The sequence below is a fragment of the Antechinus flavipes genome, chromosome X (genome assembly GCF_016432865.1).
Source record: "Antechinus flavipes isolate AdamAnt ecotype Samford, QLD, Australia chromosome X, AdamAnt_v2, whole genome shotgun sequence".
Classification (NCBI taxonomy): Eukaryota; Metazoa; Chordata; class Mammalia; order Dasyuromorphia; family Dasyuridae; genus Antechinus; species Antechinus flavipes.
In genome coordinates, this window is record NC_067404.1 from 80,900,612 (window position 1) to 80,915,786 (window position 15,175).

Below are 15,175 nucleotides of genomic sequence, written 5' to 3' on the forward strand. Positions count from 1 at the left end.
CCTCCCTCTTCTCCTCACTACAGCCAAACTGGCCTCTTCAGACACTCTCTAACCTGGGCCTTTGCTAGGGCTGTCCCCCATGCCTTCACTCCAGTATCCCCTCAGCTCCTCAGGTCCATCTCTTTCTCTAAGAAGCAGTTCCAGGCCCATTTTCTACCAGAAGCCTTGGCTGATGCCCTAAACTGCTGGTGCCCTATCAGATACCTACATATCGTCATGCTGTGTTAATACTGTATGTATTTACATGTTCCTTCATGAAAATGGGCATTATTTCCCTTTTTGTCCGTGTACCTGGCACAATGCTTGGCACATATTGGGCGTATGTAGTGTTGTTCGCGTCCTGTCCAACTCTGCAGAGCGGCGCCTTGGCACAGCACTCAAGTCATTTCTAGGAAACGAATGGGCGGGAGGCCTCCTGACATTCGGGCCCGTCTCCCGCCAACCCACAAACCCCCTCGCTCGGCCCAGCGCTCAACTTACTGCCACAGCCCGGGAGACCCGCCTGGTGAAGCCCCGACGCCTGGATACCCCAACACCCACTCCCCCGCACTCTCACGCGCTAAAACAAAAAACGGACGCCCCACCTTCCCGGTCCCACCCCTTAGTCCGCCCCAACCGCTAGCCCTCGTGAAAAATCCCTCAATGAAATACAGGTGTGAATAGAAGGTGCCGTCACCTGCTTCAGCCTCCCTCACTGGACAGCTCCTCGGGGGCGGGGCCTTCGGGGGGCCTGCGGGGCCTTCGGGGGGCCTGCGGGGCCTTCGGGGGGCCTGCGGGGCCTTCGCGGGGCCTGCGGGGCCTTCGGGGGTCTTCGGCGCCTTCGGGGCCCTTCGACGCCTTCTGGAACCTTCGGCGCCTTCTGGAGCCTTCCGGCGCCTGCGGCGCCTGCGGGGCCTAGCGCCTGCGCAGATGGTTGAGCCAAGACCGCGCTGACTCATTCTGATCTTTTACATGCTCCCTAAAAGGCGAAGACCTTTATTTTCCCAGTGAATTACATTTGTTGCCACTAGTTTCAGTTGCGTCCCACTCTTCCAGACCCAATTTGGGGTTCTCTAAAATCCTGGAATGGTTGGCCATTTGACAGATGAGGAAACTGAGGCAAGCAGGGTTAGGTAACTTTCCCAGGGTCAGCTGAAACAGCTAGTAAGTGTCTGAGGCTGGATTTGAATTCAGGAAAAGGAGTGTTCTTGACTTCAGACCCGGCATTCTGTGCACTATGACCCCTCCCCCCCCCCCAGCCGTCCCTTAATAGAGGGACACAGAGTAGTGTTTAAGAAATGCTTCTTTGATTTGACTTTCATCCGTCTCTCTGTGGCCTTCAACATGTCAACACAACTTGAGGTCACTGGCCTCAGTTTCTTATCTGTGAAATGAGGCCTTTACCTGGCCCTTGGCATGTTTTCTCACTCCTGAAGTTGAAGTGCAAGTCTGCCCCATACATATTGAATCAAATCGTTCTTTAAGACAATTGCTTGTGCATTTCTACAGCACTGATTCCAGTTTCTTAATATAATATAATATTATGTTATATTATATAATATATAATTCTTAATATAAAAACAGAGTTCACTCATCATGCTATGTGGCACCTTGTTCAGAGAGCCCTGAACTTGAAATCAGAAAAATCTTGGTTCAAAAACCTGCATCTAACACTTCCTAACTGTGTGATCCTGGGAACATCTCTCAGTTTATTGGAACTTCAGTGTTATCATCTAGAAAATGGGGATAATAATGACACCTATCTCCCAGGGCCACTCTAAAAAGCATGGGATGCTCCTCAAAACACTCTACACACCCCAAATCACTCTAGAAATATTAACTAGTATTATTAAATGAACTTTGGTACCTCTCATCAGAATCTGTATTTTTAATGTCCATTTCCAAATACTTGACATGGTGAAGGAAAATTCGGGAAGTGAACTGGGGGAGCCCCTGTTGTGGAGTAGATATTGTTCCCGGAGGAGGGAATACCTCTATCACCCTCTGAGATGCCAGACCTGGTAGTGGAGAGGAAATAGAGATGAAAATGAATGTGACTGGTATTTGACTTTAAAAATAACAAAACTCAGAGACCAAAACTACACGTGAATTAACAAAATATCTGGTTAGTGAATTAAATTGAATACTTAGCACACTGGTCACCTTGAGATGTTCCTGCTTCCTCTGGGATTGCCTTCAGGACCTCAGAAACAAAATAGGACATCCCCACTTTCCAAGAAGGAAGGAATCTTTTAGGAAATAGGAGACTTAAGCCTCAAATGATGTATCTGGCACCTAGATTGTTGGTTGATTGATCGATAGGTACTATTTAGGGTGTCCAAAAACACTAAGAAAATAGAGTAATCCAAAGCAAGTTTTTGGTGAGGATATAAATGGGCAGTTCTCAAAGAGGGTTCTAGGATTTTTCTCAGCAAGAACTAGCCTTGGAATACATATATGACCACCTGAGCTGAATGTTTTGAGCAACCCTGTGTGAGCCACTTCTGGCCTGTTTAGGACATGGACTCCAGGGTCAATGCTCCTCAAAAGCCATGTCTAAAGCTTTTGTGGAGCCAGTCATCAGCAGGGCTCACACACTGCCAGGTCATTCATTCAGGATCTCTTTTATACTTTGCTTATTTGTCTATCTTAACTCATTTTCCTTAGTGATTTGGAGGGAGAAGGGAAAGCAGCAGGTTGTAGAAGATGGTCCTTAAGGTTCCTCCAGCTTCAATAATCAAGGATTCTAAGTCAGATATCCCACATGCCTTGTGTTAGGAACCCCCTAGGTTGAGGAGCCTATAGACTCCTACTTCACATAAAGCTTTTAAATGATTAGATTTCGACTATTAATTAAAAAATGAAAATTAAAACAATTCTGAGGTACCACTTCACACCTCTCAGATTGGCTAAGATGACAGGAAAAGATAATGATAAATGTTGGAGGGGATGTGGGAAAACTGGGACACTGATGCATTGGTGACAGACTTGTGAACTGATCCAACTATTCTGGAAAGCGATTTGGAGCTATGCCCAAAGATCTATAAAACTGTGCATACCTTCTGACCCAGCAGTGTCTCTACTGGGTCTGTGTCCCAAACAGAAGATAAAAAAGAAAGAGGATCCATGTGTGCAAAAATATGGCAGCCCTTTTTGTAGTGGCGAGGAACTGGAAACTGAGTGGCTGCCCATGAGTTGGGGAATGGCTGAATGAATTATGGTATATGGATGCTATAGAATATTATTGTTCTATAAGAAACAATCAGCAGGATGATTTCAGAAAGGCCTGGAAAGACTTAAATGAACTGATGTTAAGTGAAGTGAGTAGAAGCAAAAGAACACCATACACAGTAAGATTATGTGATGATCAACTGTGATGGACTGGCTCTTTTCAATAATGAGGTGATTCAAAGCAATTCCAATAGACTTGGGATGAAAAGTGCCATCCACAGCCAGAGAGAGAACTATGGAGACTGAATGTGGATCAAAGCAGAGTATTTTCACTTTTGTGGTGTTGTTTATTTGGTTTTTTCTTATGGTTTTTTTTTCGTCTTTTGGTCTAATTTTTCTTGTACAGCATGACAAATACGTAAATATGGTTAGAAGAATTGCATGTTGAACCTATTGGATAATTAGCTGTCTGGGGAGGGGATTGGAGGGAGGGAGGGAGGGAGAAAAATTTGAAACACAAGGTTTTGCAAAGGTGAATGTAGAAAACAATCTTTGCATGTATTTGGCAAAATAAAAAAACGTTTAGTTAAAAATAAAATAAAATAAAATAAAAAATTAATGATTAGATTTTATTCAGCTTATGGAAAATGCCCCACTCCCTGAAACCAGAGACCTCCTTTCCATAGTTAAAGGAGACAACGGAGCCACATGGTTTGGATTGCTTTATACAAAGAGGTTCTATAAACAAGAGATAGAAGCAGGGGCCAGAAATACAAGTAGAGACATTAAGACTGTCCCTTCCTCCTGCTACCACAGATGGATGGAAGCCATGCAGGGAAAAAAACCCTGCTCAAACTATCAGAAAGAGTTGTGGCTTTTTGAGGGTATCACTACTTTAGAACAACAATCTGTTTCCAGCTTCCTCTAGCAACTTTGATCTGAACAACAAATGATTGATGGAAGAAACCTAGATTGTGTGTGTGTGTGTGTGTGTGTGTGTGTGTGTGTGACACTATGGACAATCCACTATCCCTTCCTCAAGAGTTCCATTTGATCTTTTGGTTCACAAAAGGGAAAAGTTGCATAGGAGGAAAAATCCACTTAGGCAACAACAAAAGCATTATTATTATACCAGAAATAGAGATATAAGATATAGATTTTTTTTCAGATCCTCTTCAGAACTGAGATACCATGCTAGTAATTACCATGATGGGAGCATGATAAAGAATGATTCTCCATTCCAGTGATAGCACTGCCAGTCTGAGCTGATTCCATGTTCACCTGGAAACGTTCCAGTTTTTGAAAGAAATGTCAGTGATGATCGTATCCCCAATACTAAAGTTACGCCCCCCTGTCGAAGCTCAGGCTGGCCTCTGTCATTGCAATCTGAAGACAGAGTTAGTAGAAAGTGCAGAGGAGGGGGCATCAGAACACCTGGGTTCTAGTGGCAACTGTGCCACTTGTAGGATATATGCTCCAATGGGCCCAAATGCCCTGTGGACCTCATGATATCATTGGAAGCATCAAATGGAATAAGAGATGGGAAGGCTCTTTGAAAAGCTGAGCACTCAAAATGTTTGTGGCAGCCCTGTTTGTAGTGGCTAGAAACTGGAAACTGAATGGATGTCCATCAACTGGAGAATGGTTGAGTAAACTGTGGTATATGAATGTTATGGAATATTATTGTTCTGTAAGAAATGACCAGCAGGATGAGTACAGAGAGGACTGGCGAGACTTACATGAACTGATGCTGAGTGAAATGAGCAGAACCAGAAGATCATTATATACCTCAGCAATGATACTGTATGAGGATGTATTCTGATGGAAGTGGATTTCTTTGACAAAGAGAAGAGCTGACTCAGTTTCAATCGATCAAGGATGGACAGAAGCAGCTACACCCAAAGAAAGAACACTGGGAAATGAATGTAAACTCTTTGCATTTTTGGTTTTCTTCCCGGGTTATTTTTTACCTTCTGAATCCAATTCTCCCTGTGCAACAAGAGAACTGTTCGGTTCTGCACACATAGATTGTATCTAGGATATACCGCAACATATTTAACATAGGCTGCTTGCCATCTCGGGGAGGGGGTGAAGGGAGGGAGGGGAAAAGTCGGAACAGAAGTGAGTGCAAGGGATAATGTAAAAAATTACCCTGGCATGGGTTCTGTCAATACAAAGTTATAATAAGAAAAAAATTAAAAGCTGGGAAATAATTTTTACAAAAAAAAATTGAGCTGCATTACCCTTTAAAGCACATTCACATCCCCCATATACCAATGTGGAAATGTACACACTTATGTAGCACACTATAAAATATCACCCAGTTACTCAGGATTTTGTGTCACAGGAAGGGGTTCATGCCACCCAGGGCAGGAAATGTATTTAAAAAATAACAACTTAGTGTTGCAGAGCAAGGTCTCTGCTTTGGGCTCGTCCGTCTCTGGCTGGGAATGTCAAGGCCAGACTTGGGCTCTGTTATCAGCGAGAAACTACAAATCATTTCTATTCCCTTCCTTGTTAGGGAATAAAATGTTGCTTCTTAGGAATCCCTTGTTCCTCCAACTTGCACGTCCTTATCTCTTCACTGTTTTCTTCCTTCTCCCTTCACCACTGGCAAAAATGGCGTCCATCCTCCTCTGTTCTTGGGGAGTTCCTCTCTTACCCACCCCATGGCCAATTGGGATTAAAGTTCCATTTTGGGTATTCAGCATTGGAGAAAACAAAGTAGTAATGGCAAAGAAATGCAGATGTCCATGGCTTTCTGGTACTCTTTTGGGGGTGACTTGAAACTTTTTCTTCCTAGACCGAAAGGACAAGTGTATGGAACAGCTTTTCTCAGAGCCAAAAACATGTTTCAGCATTTGATAACCTTTTTGAAATGAAACATTTTAAAAAATATTTTTAATTTGTGGATCTCTTTAAAATTGAAATTTCCTATATCTGGAGCTTCCTTAGCTGGAGGGGGACAGAGCATCTTTGTTATTAGCAGTGCCCTTGCCTTTAAAATTCAATGTATCTTCAAAAGAGTTGCTGTTGGGGCAGGGGAGGGGGGGTCAGTTGGTCAATCAGTCAATAAGCTTTCTGATAAATACTGAAAATATCGCCCAGTTTCCAGGCCAGTTTTTTCCTTATTGCCCTTCACATCCTTTGTCTTTCCTTCCCCCCCTCTCACCTCCCATCACTTCTGCAGCCAACTTGATCAAGATCCCCAATAGCCAGGAAACATTTTGAGGGGCTGGACAGAGGGCTGCCAAAGCCTGGCCTTCTCATGCTCCAGATGACCTCGTGGGGCCATTTTGGAAAGGTCGGGATTATTATGGCGATTCTGGTTTGATTTGGGGTTGGGGAATGTGGTCTTGTCATTGCATATTCTGATTCTGAGAGAATCATTCCCTCTCTTCTCTCCCTGTGCTCTTCCCTTTAGCGTCTACACTACATGCCTCCCTCACTGACACTTCTCCACCTGTACATGCATGTGCCCACAGACACACTTCCCTCAGGCCACCCACTATTTACAGGTCATCCAAGTACTCAGGGGAACTGAGGAAGGACTTTGTGTCACAGGGAGGGGTGCGTGGCACCCAAGGGCAGGGAATTTAGATATTAAAACAGTAACTTAGTGTTGCAGACCAAGGTCTCCGCTTTGGGCTCATCTGCCTCTGACTGGGAATGTCAAGGCCAGACTTGGGCTCTGTTATCAGCGAGAAGCTACAAATCATTCCTATTCCCCTCCTTGTTCCCATCAGGGAATACAATGTTGCTTGCTAGGAATCCCTCGCTCCTCCAGCTTGCACGTCCTTATCTCTTCATTCTTTCTTCCTTCTCCCTTCACCACTGGCAAAAATGGCGTCCATCCTCCTCTATTCTTGGGGGGTCCCTCTCTTACCCACCCCGTGGCCACCTGGGCCTAAAGTTCCATTCTGGGTCTTCCACGTTGGAGAAAAGAAAGCAGTAATGGCACAGAAATGCAAAAGCCCATGGCTTTCTGGTGCTCTTTTGGGGGTGACCTGAAGCTGGGGGCCAGTGAACGACAGGGAAATCCCCAAGTGGCCCAGGCCTGGTGGCGGCTTCAGCATTTTGGGCCCTTTCGTCGGGCCGACGGTGACCGAGCGCCAGCTTTGCTGCAGGCGCGGGGCTTTACTAGGGGAGCCCCTGTCCCCAAGGGGCTCGCAGAGTCTTTGTGGGGGGGGGGGGATAAGAGACACACACAAATGAGGAGGGTACAAGAAAAAATGTCACAGTGAAGGAGTGATCCAGAGAGAGGAGAGGTTCAGATTGGAGGGAATCAGGGAAGGCTTCTCGGAGGTGATGCCTGAGCTGGTCCTAGGAGAAGGGGGACTTGAGCAGGTTGTGATGAGACAGACCGTGGGAGAACAGAGAGTCTCCACAAATGCACAGGGGAGAAGAGAGGCCAGAGGAGGGCGAAGAGGACCAGGGAGGCCCAGGGTTCGGGCTGTAGGAGGACAGCTTGGCTGCCGTTGGGGGAGAACCTGAAATGCCAGGCTCAGGAGAGCATCAGGACCAAATAGATGGAGGCTATGTGGGCAGGGGAGAGGCTGGGTCAGAGAGCTGGGGAAGGAGCCCCATTGTCTCGGCAACTATTGGGCCGGGATGAGCCGGATAGGGGAGACCGAAGTCGGGGAGCCCGAGCAGGGGGCTCTGGGATGGCCCAATGCCAGGCACTCAGGGCCTGTCTGAGAGGGGCGGCCCTGGGAATGGCCGGGGCATGCTGCCCACAAACTGTCTCGGTTGGCTCTTGCCACCTGGCCTTTGCTGATCATTTCGGGGCAAGAGCCTCCAGCGGGCTCCCGGGCTCCCTGACTTTTCCTACCTCGCATCCCTGAAGTAGTCAAGGAAGGAGGGTTTCTGCTGATAGTCTAACAATGCTGCAAAGTCTGGAGAGTGAGCCACGGCTTGTGGGCCAGAGGTCAGTGCAGGACATGGCAGGAAGGGGTGACAGCGGCAGAAGTCCCCACTCACCAGGCCAGGGGGAAATGGGGAGAGTGGAAAGGATTGGGGAATGGTTGGGTGGAAGAGTGGGTCCTGATTTTAATGCTGAAAACCCTGGACCATAAACCCTGAGCCTCCAGATCCCCTCATCCCTGAACTACTGCAATAGTTGGCTGCTTTGGGGTTCTGCCTCCAGTCTCACTCCCCTTTCACAGCCATCCTCCACTAAGCACCCAAAGGCCTCTCCCCCTGGGACAGCTCTGGTCTGTCGCTTCCCTTCTCACTAAGCTCCATGGCTTCCCATCACCTTCAGGTACAAAAGGAAAACCCTCGGTTCAGGATTCCAAGCCCCACTCCTGCCTTCCTTTCCTGTCTACACTCTCCCCCCTTCCACATAATCTGTGACCTGGCTACACCGGCCTCCTGTGCGTTCCTCCCACAAGACTCTCTCCCAGCTCTGGACATTTGGCCTTGGTGCTGCCCAGGATGCTCTCCCTCTTCCCCTCTGCCTCCCGCTTCCCTGGCTCCCTTCCCGCCCCCTTTCTAGAGAAGCCTTTCCCAGGCCCCCTCAAAGCTCCTGCCTTCCTTCTGAGATTTTCTCCAATGTGTCCTGCCCATATTCTGTTTTCACTTAGCTGTTGCCATCTTTTCTTCCCCAGGAGAGGGTAAGGTTTTTGAGAGCGGGTCATTTTGTGGGCTTTCTTTGTGTCCCATGGCTTAGCACAGTGCCTGGCACACAGTAAGTGCTTAATGAATGCTGCTTTGAATCGACTTGACCCTCATCCAGCCGTGATAGAAGCAGCTGGCAATTAGTCTGCTTGCTCTGCCAAGAATCTTCACAACCTTCACCAACTCATTTTATCTCTCTGGGCCTCAGTTTCCTTGTCTGTAAAAGGAAATAATTTGAGGGGCCCCAGTGTATTTTCTCACTCTTAAAGTCTACTTGTCACTTTGCCGGGGATCTTATCATGCTTTAAGTAGCTGGCTTTTGCATTTCCACATCATTAGTCCTGATATCTCAATATATAAATTGGGGTTCCTTTCATCTGAACTTGGAACCAGGAAAATTTTAGTTCAAAGCTCCTCCTAGGAGGAGCTATATCTATATAGAAATATCATGCAATGAACTTTGGTACCTCTTAGGGGCAAGAGATAATAGGTGCAAAATACCCTGAAGACCTTAAATCCTTGTTGCCATATCAGCTATTGTTATTAAACATACCTCATTGCCTCTGGTCCAAATCAGTATGTTTAATGTCCATTTCCATCACTTAGTGTGCAATAGTCCGTTGGTAAGGAAAGGCTTCCCAGGTGCCTCTATGAGACATGAGGAAATTGGCCTGTCACTCTGAGGCACCAGATCTGCCGAGAGAAGCCAGAGGTCAGGAAGAGTAGGGGATTATAATGTGAGGTAAAACCCAAGAAACCCCGAGAGCAGAAGGTGGAGCGGCCATGGCCGCCCCATCGGTCTCTTTGGGGCGCCTCCTGCCTCCTCTGGGGTTGCCTCCAGAAGCTTGGCCACACGACCCTATGAGGAAGGATTTTATTTTTGGAAATGGCTGAAAATCATTCAAGCCCCAAACAAAAGACCTGGTGCCTCGGTGGATTTTTGCTCATTTGATTTCTGGGGTGCTGGGTGAACAAAGAAAACCTAAAGCAGGTTTGTGGATCTAAATGGACTAAATTCCCAAAAAGGCTTCTGGGACTTTTCTGAGCAAGAGCAAGCCTTGGGATACAATTAGCCCTTTCACATCACAACTGTTACCATCATTTTTTCAATAAATTGGCCTAAGAAATTAAATGGGAATTTGGGGAGAGTTTTGTGGAAGCTGTAAATGCCACAAGAAGGCCAGCAGATGACACTGTGCCTATGACCAAATTTTTCAATAATGTTCTATAAACACCATGTAGAAGAAAAAGAAAAAAAATTTTAGATTTCTCCTCTGGTATGAAAGGAGGGCCAGAAAAGTTTAGGCAGATTTGTCAAATTATGGGGGTATGTGATCTTTACCCCTGTGATGTGGAAGGGATAACTGTACATATGTAGCTGCCTAAAGTGAGTGTTTTAAAAGATGGACAGCAACCCCTTCTGGCCTATTTAGGTCATGGAACTTACAGGCAATATTCCTCAAAATTCCTCAAGCCTAAAGGCCCTCTTGGAGTTCATCTCTTGGTGCAGGACCCATGTATCTCCATCCCATTCATTAGGGTCTTCTGTCCCATTTTTGTTTATGTCTGTTTCAATCCAATTTCTGCAGTGGTTTGTAGGGAGAAAGGAGACAGGTTATAGAAAATGATCCTTAAGGTCCCTCTAGGTCTAATAGTCAATGATTCTAAGGTAAGGGATCCTCTTTTTTGTTGTGGGGGCCCTTGGCCTAAATACTCCTCAGAATAAGGCTTTCATATTATATTTAATTCAGCTCATGAAGCCTTTTCCTAAGATGGAGGAGATCTGTTTCCAGGGTAACAGGAAACACGACAGCCATACGTGGATTGGGCTTCCGGGTGCAAAGAGATTCTGTAAACAAAGAATAGATTTTGCTTGGACGTAGGAGCCAAATTCATCAGTTAGTTTGAGTTAATCTTAATACCAGGAAATGTCTCGAAAGATGTGAGTGCTCATTATCCCTTTGGTCTGGTTCAGCGATTGCCAGCCTTGTGTCCGTGGACTCAGTCCAATCTCCCTGGTCCGTCTGCAAACATTTCACCAGCAAAAGACATTTATTTCTTACGGTCCCTAATCTGCCTCTCGTCTCCCAAGGGGGTTGTCATTTCAGCTCTAGGTTGCCAGGGGAACGGCGCCTAATCAAAATTTGTTTCTTTGGTGGAAAAAGGTCACCTCATCACCTCCGTGTGCACATCACTCCCCCCTTTGCTTAGTGGAATCGTCCAGTTCTTATAATTCAGCCTGTGTTTTTGATGAGCAAAAACCCGATTACAATATCCTATTGATGGGTATTGCTTGCTTTTGTCTGTAAAAAAAATCCCAGACATTTGCGACTGGCTCATTCCTGCTGATACAGATGAAGCAGGTTCTGGCCAGCTGCAGGGAGAGGAGAAAAGCTCAGGTTTTGTCTGGAGAGATAATGACTGTTGGGTTCAAATTCGATCCCTCCTTTGGCAGGATCAGACAAGGGTTTCCCAATGCTGCAGCATACAATTTGTGGGGATGCTTGTTAAATGAATGAATGCATGGAGCCAGAACAGCTTTCTCACATTTGAAAGCAAAACATTTTAGAACGAGAAAGAAACTCATTAATATTCTGGGGACGCAAATTTCTCGAAGTGACACACCAGAGGAATTATTTTAAAAAATTAAAATGCCAGCTTCACCTTCTGGAATTGCTGTGAGCTAGAAACCATTTTGACAAGTATAAAGTCAGTCACACAAAGAGTAGGTATCTGGCCCCACTGGCCTTGATGTCACATTGTTAACTCAAAGCATAAGAAAGAAGGACAATCTCACTAATTAGCTTCAATTTCTACACTTTTCATCACACATCCTAATATTTGCTGAATGACTTTAGAAAATCTCCATTATTTACTAGTAATCCCTAATTTCAAAAATCAAATGAAAAATTGAGAGTTAAAATCTCAAAACATAAAGCTCCAAAATATTTATTTATCTTTTCATTTTAAAATGAATCACCATTTCACCAACGTTAGTTTGGAACAAATGGTTTAAAAAAAAGAAAGAAGGGAACAAACAACCCTGAGAAGGGAAGAAGTCATGATCCCCTTTTTCCTCAACCTTTGTCCTCTTCCTCTCTGATTTTCTAGGGCATTGTGAGAAGCATCAGACCTAGTGCTCCTCCTCCAGAGGCTTCTTTGCAGTATTTGCTTCATCCCGACAGCCATTTTTTTTTATCTTTCTGTGGCCTTGTTGGTTATACGTGGAGTCAGGGAGGGTGCCCTTCTCTCAAGTGTTGAAAGTCAGGGCAAGCACTGAGGAATCCATGTTTTCTGCCTTTTTCCAGAGAGGACTAGTCCTCTTCCATAGAGGGCTTCTCCTCCAGAGTGTGAGCTTCTCTCCTCTGTTCCCCAGCTTCTTCCAGGACCTTCAGCCCCATTTTCCACCAGGTGACTTAGTGAATAGAATGCACATGTTCCTGACCTCAGATTCCTCCTAGTTGTCCACTAACTCTGGACAAGTCACTTCATCCTGTTTGCCTCAGTTTCCTCATCTGTAAAATGAGCTGGAGAAAGAAATGGCAAAGCACTGCAGTATTTCTACCAAGGAAACCCTATATGGGGTCACGAAGAGTTAGACGCAACTGAAAATTGTGACAAACCAAATCATGACAAAAGGTGCATCTGTAATTCTAGAGATTACCTGCAAGAAGGTCTTCTATCAGCCTTGTATGCCCTCCGTTCCCTCAGAGTATAGGCTTCTGCAACTGATCCCAGTTGCCTCAGCTGTGACTCCCGCTCAGCACGGCTGGCGCTTCTGCCCTCGTTCGCTTCTATGGAGAAAACGTGAGGTCGGCTGAGTCTGAGCCCTGGGATGTCACACATCACTGTCCATGGTTTCTATGTCTCCACAGCTTCAGTGATCTCACTGGCAAGCCTTGATTCTACCTCTTCAATGTAACTTTGTCTACAGTCTTTGCATCCACAACCCTTATCCCTTGTCAGTTCCTGAACACATTGTTGCACCTGAGGAAGAACACAACAGGCTTTTCTCTTGTTACAATATGTTAAGGACACAATCACTAAAGACATAATAACATTTAGCTAAAATGTGTATACATTTGTGCCGGGACACCTGATGGGGACTCAAGGATTGTATCCGTTGTCACTGCAGCAATGGATACTCAGTTTCTGAGTCAGTATCGTCACTGTTCCGCTCAGAAGCCACTCTTGCCTATCCAGAGCCAGGTTCCCAGAATTCTTCTCCTAGATGTCACGTGACTAGAATAAGTGCCAATTTGGGGTCTGCTATCTCTCTAGCACAGGGGGGTATGGCTTCAGCCTTACACATAGATGAAACAGCATCCCGGATTTAATTATGAACTTCACGCTTTTTATAATAATAAAAACAAACATTTATATAGCTAGGGTTTACTGTGACACTACGCTAAGCGCTTTACAATTCTCTTATCTGATCCTCACAACACTGAGCAGTAGGGACCATTATTATCCCCATTTTACAAATGAGTGAACTGAGGCAGAGGGGAAGTGACTCGACCAGGATCACATGACTAGTTCCCGAGGCTAAGTGAGAATTCAGGTCTTCCTGATTCCAGGTCCAGAGCTCTATCCACCTGCCACCTAGTTATCTTTTGGTTTCTAATTTCCGGGTTCAAGCTGAGCTTCTCATCACTATTCCTTCACAGGGAAGCATACCTCCAAGCGTGACTACCTTTCTACCAAATATCAGTTCCACAAAGAACATACGTGGAACGTATTTTTTATTGCTGTTGTTGTTTAGTCAATTTATTGCATCCGACTCTGTGACCCCATTTGGGGTATTCTTGGCAAGGATACCAGAGTGGTGTGCCATTTCCTCCTCCAGCTCATTTTACAAATGAGGATACTGAGGAAACCTGCCAGCTGTGGAACTCTAAATTTTAAGTGACAAATGTTCATTTTTTTAGGTGTAATTGGGGAAAAGCTATCTTTAAAAGAAAAATTTCTCTAAGCCACTACTGATTAGAGAAATACAAATTAAAACAACTCTGGATACCACCTCACATCTATCAGATAGAGAAATAAGTTAGAAAAGGAAAATGACAAATGTTGGAGGGGATGTGGAAAACGAGGGACACTAGTGCATTATTGGTAGAGTTGTGACCTGATCTGAAACCAATTTGAAACTATGCCCAAAGAGCTATAAAACGGTGCCTTGCCTTTTGATCTAGCAATATCACTAGCGAGTCTGTATCCCAAAGAGATTAAAGAAAAAGGAAATAATATATGGAAAGAAATATTTATAGTAGTTCTTTTTGTGATGGCAAAGAATTAGAAATGGAGTGGATGTCCATCAACTGGGGAGGGACTGAATATAATGGGTTATTATTGTCCAATAAGAAATGACTAGCAGGATGCTTTCAGAAAAACCTGGAAAGACACAAACTGATGCAAGGCAAAATGAGCAGAACTAGGAGAACGTTATACACGGTAAACAGCAATATTGTGCAGCGATGAACTGTGAGTGACTTATTCTCAGCAATACGATTCAAGACAATTCCAAAGGACTTATGATGAAAGATGCTAGCTATCTCCAGAGAAAGAAATGATGGAGTATGAATGCGGAAGGGAGCATGCTTTTTTAAACTTTATTATTTTTTGATTTGTGTTTTGTTTCACAACATAACTAATATGGAAAGGTTTTATGTGCCTACATTTGTATAATCTATATCAAATTGCTTTCCTTCTCAAAGAGGAAGGGAGAGAATTTAGAACTCAAAATGTAAAAAAAAAAAAGTTAACGTCTTTGTTTACATGGAATTGAGGGGAAAAATGAAAATTAAAAGAAGAAAACATTGGGCCACTTGAGGAAAAACATGGCGGAACATCATAAGAACAGGATTTTTTTTTAATTTTAAGGTTTTTAGAACCAAAAACCAACAACAACAGAAAGAAGCCATGGTTTCTTGTAAAATAAGTGACCAGGAGTTACTGATATTTTCCTGTCGATGGGGTTCCCATATGTAAGGGATGTTGTGCAAATGTTGTATTTTACCCATGTATGTTATATGTATCCATATGGTTCTGTAAAATGGGGCTTTCCAAGAGGTATGAATAGATATCTCCAGAGGTATCAAACTCAAGGACCTGCAGAGTTCAGTGGAACCAGAACCAGATTAATTGGGAAATGTTTGTAAGTCAATATGTGACCATTTGAGTTTGCTCTAAAGTAGGAGTGAGGAACCCTTTTTCTGTCAAGGGCCACTTGGGTATTTGTAACATCATCCGCAGATCATACAAAATGAGAATTCAAGCACTGGGACGCTGTTGTACCTGGCTTTCAGCTCATCACTTCCTGCCGTTGCCTTAGCAAATGATTTCCTGGACCTCATATTGCCCACAGGCTCAATGTTCAACCCCTGTTCATCTTTCAGGCAAGAGAAAC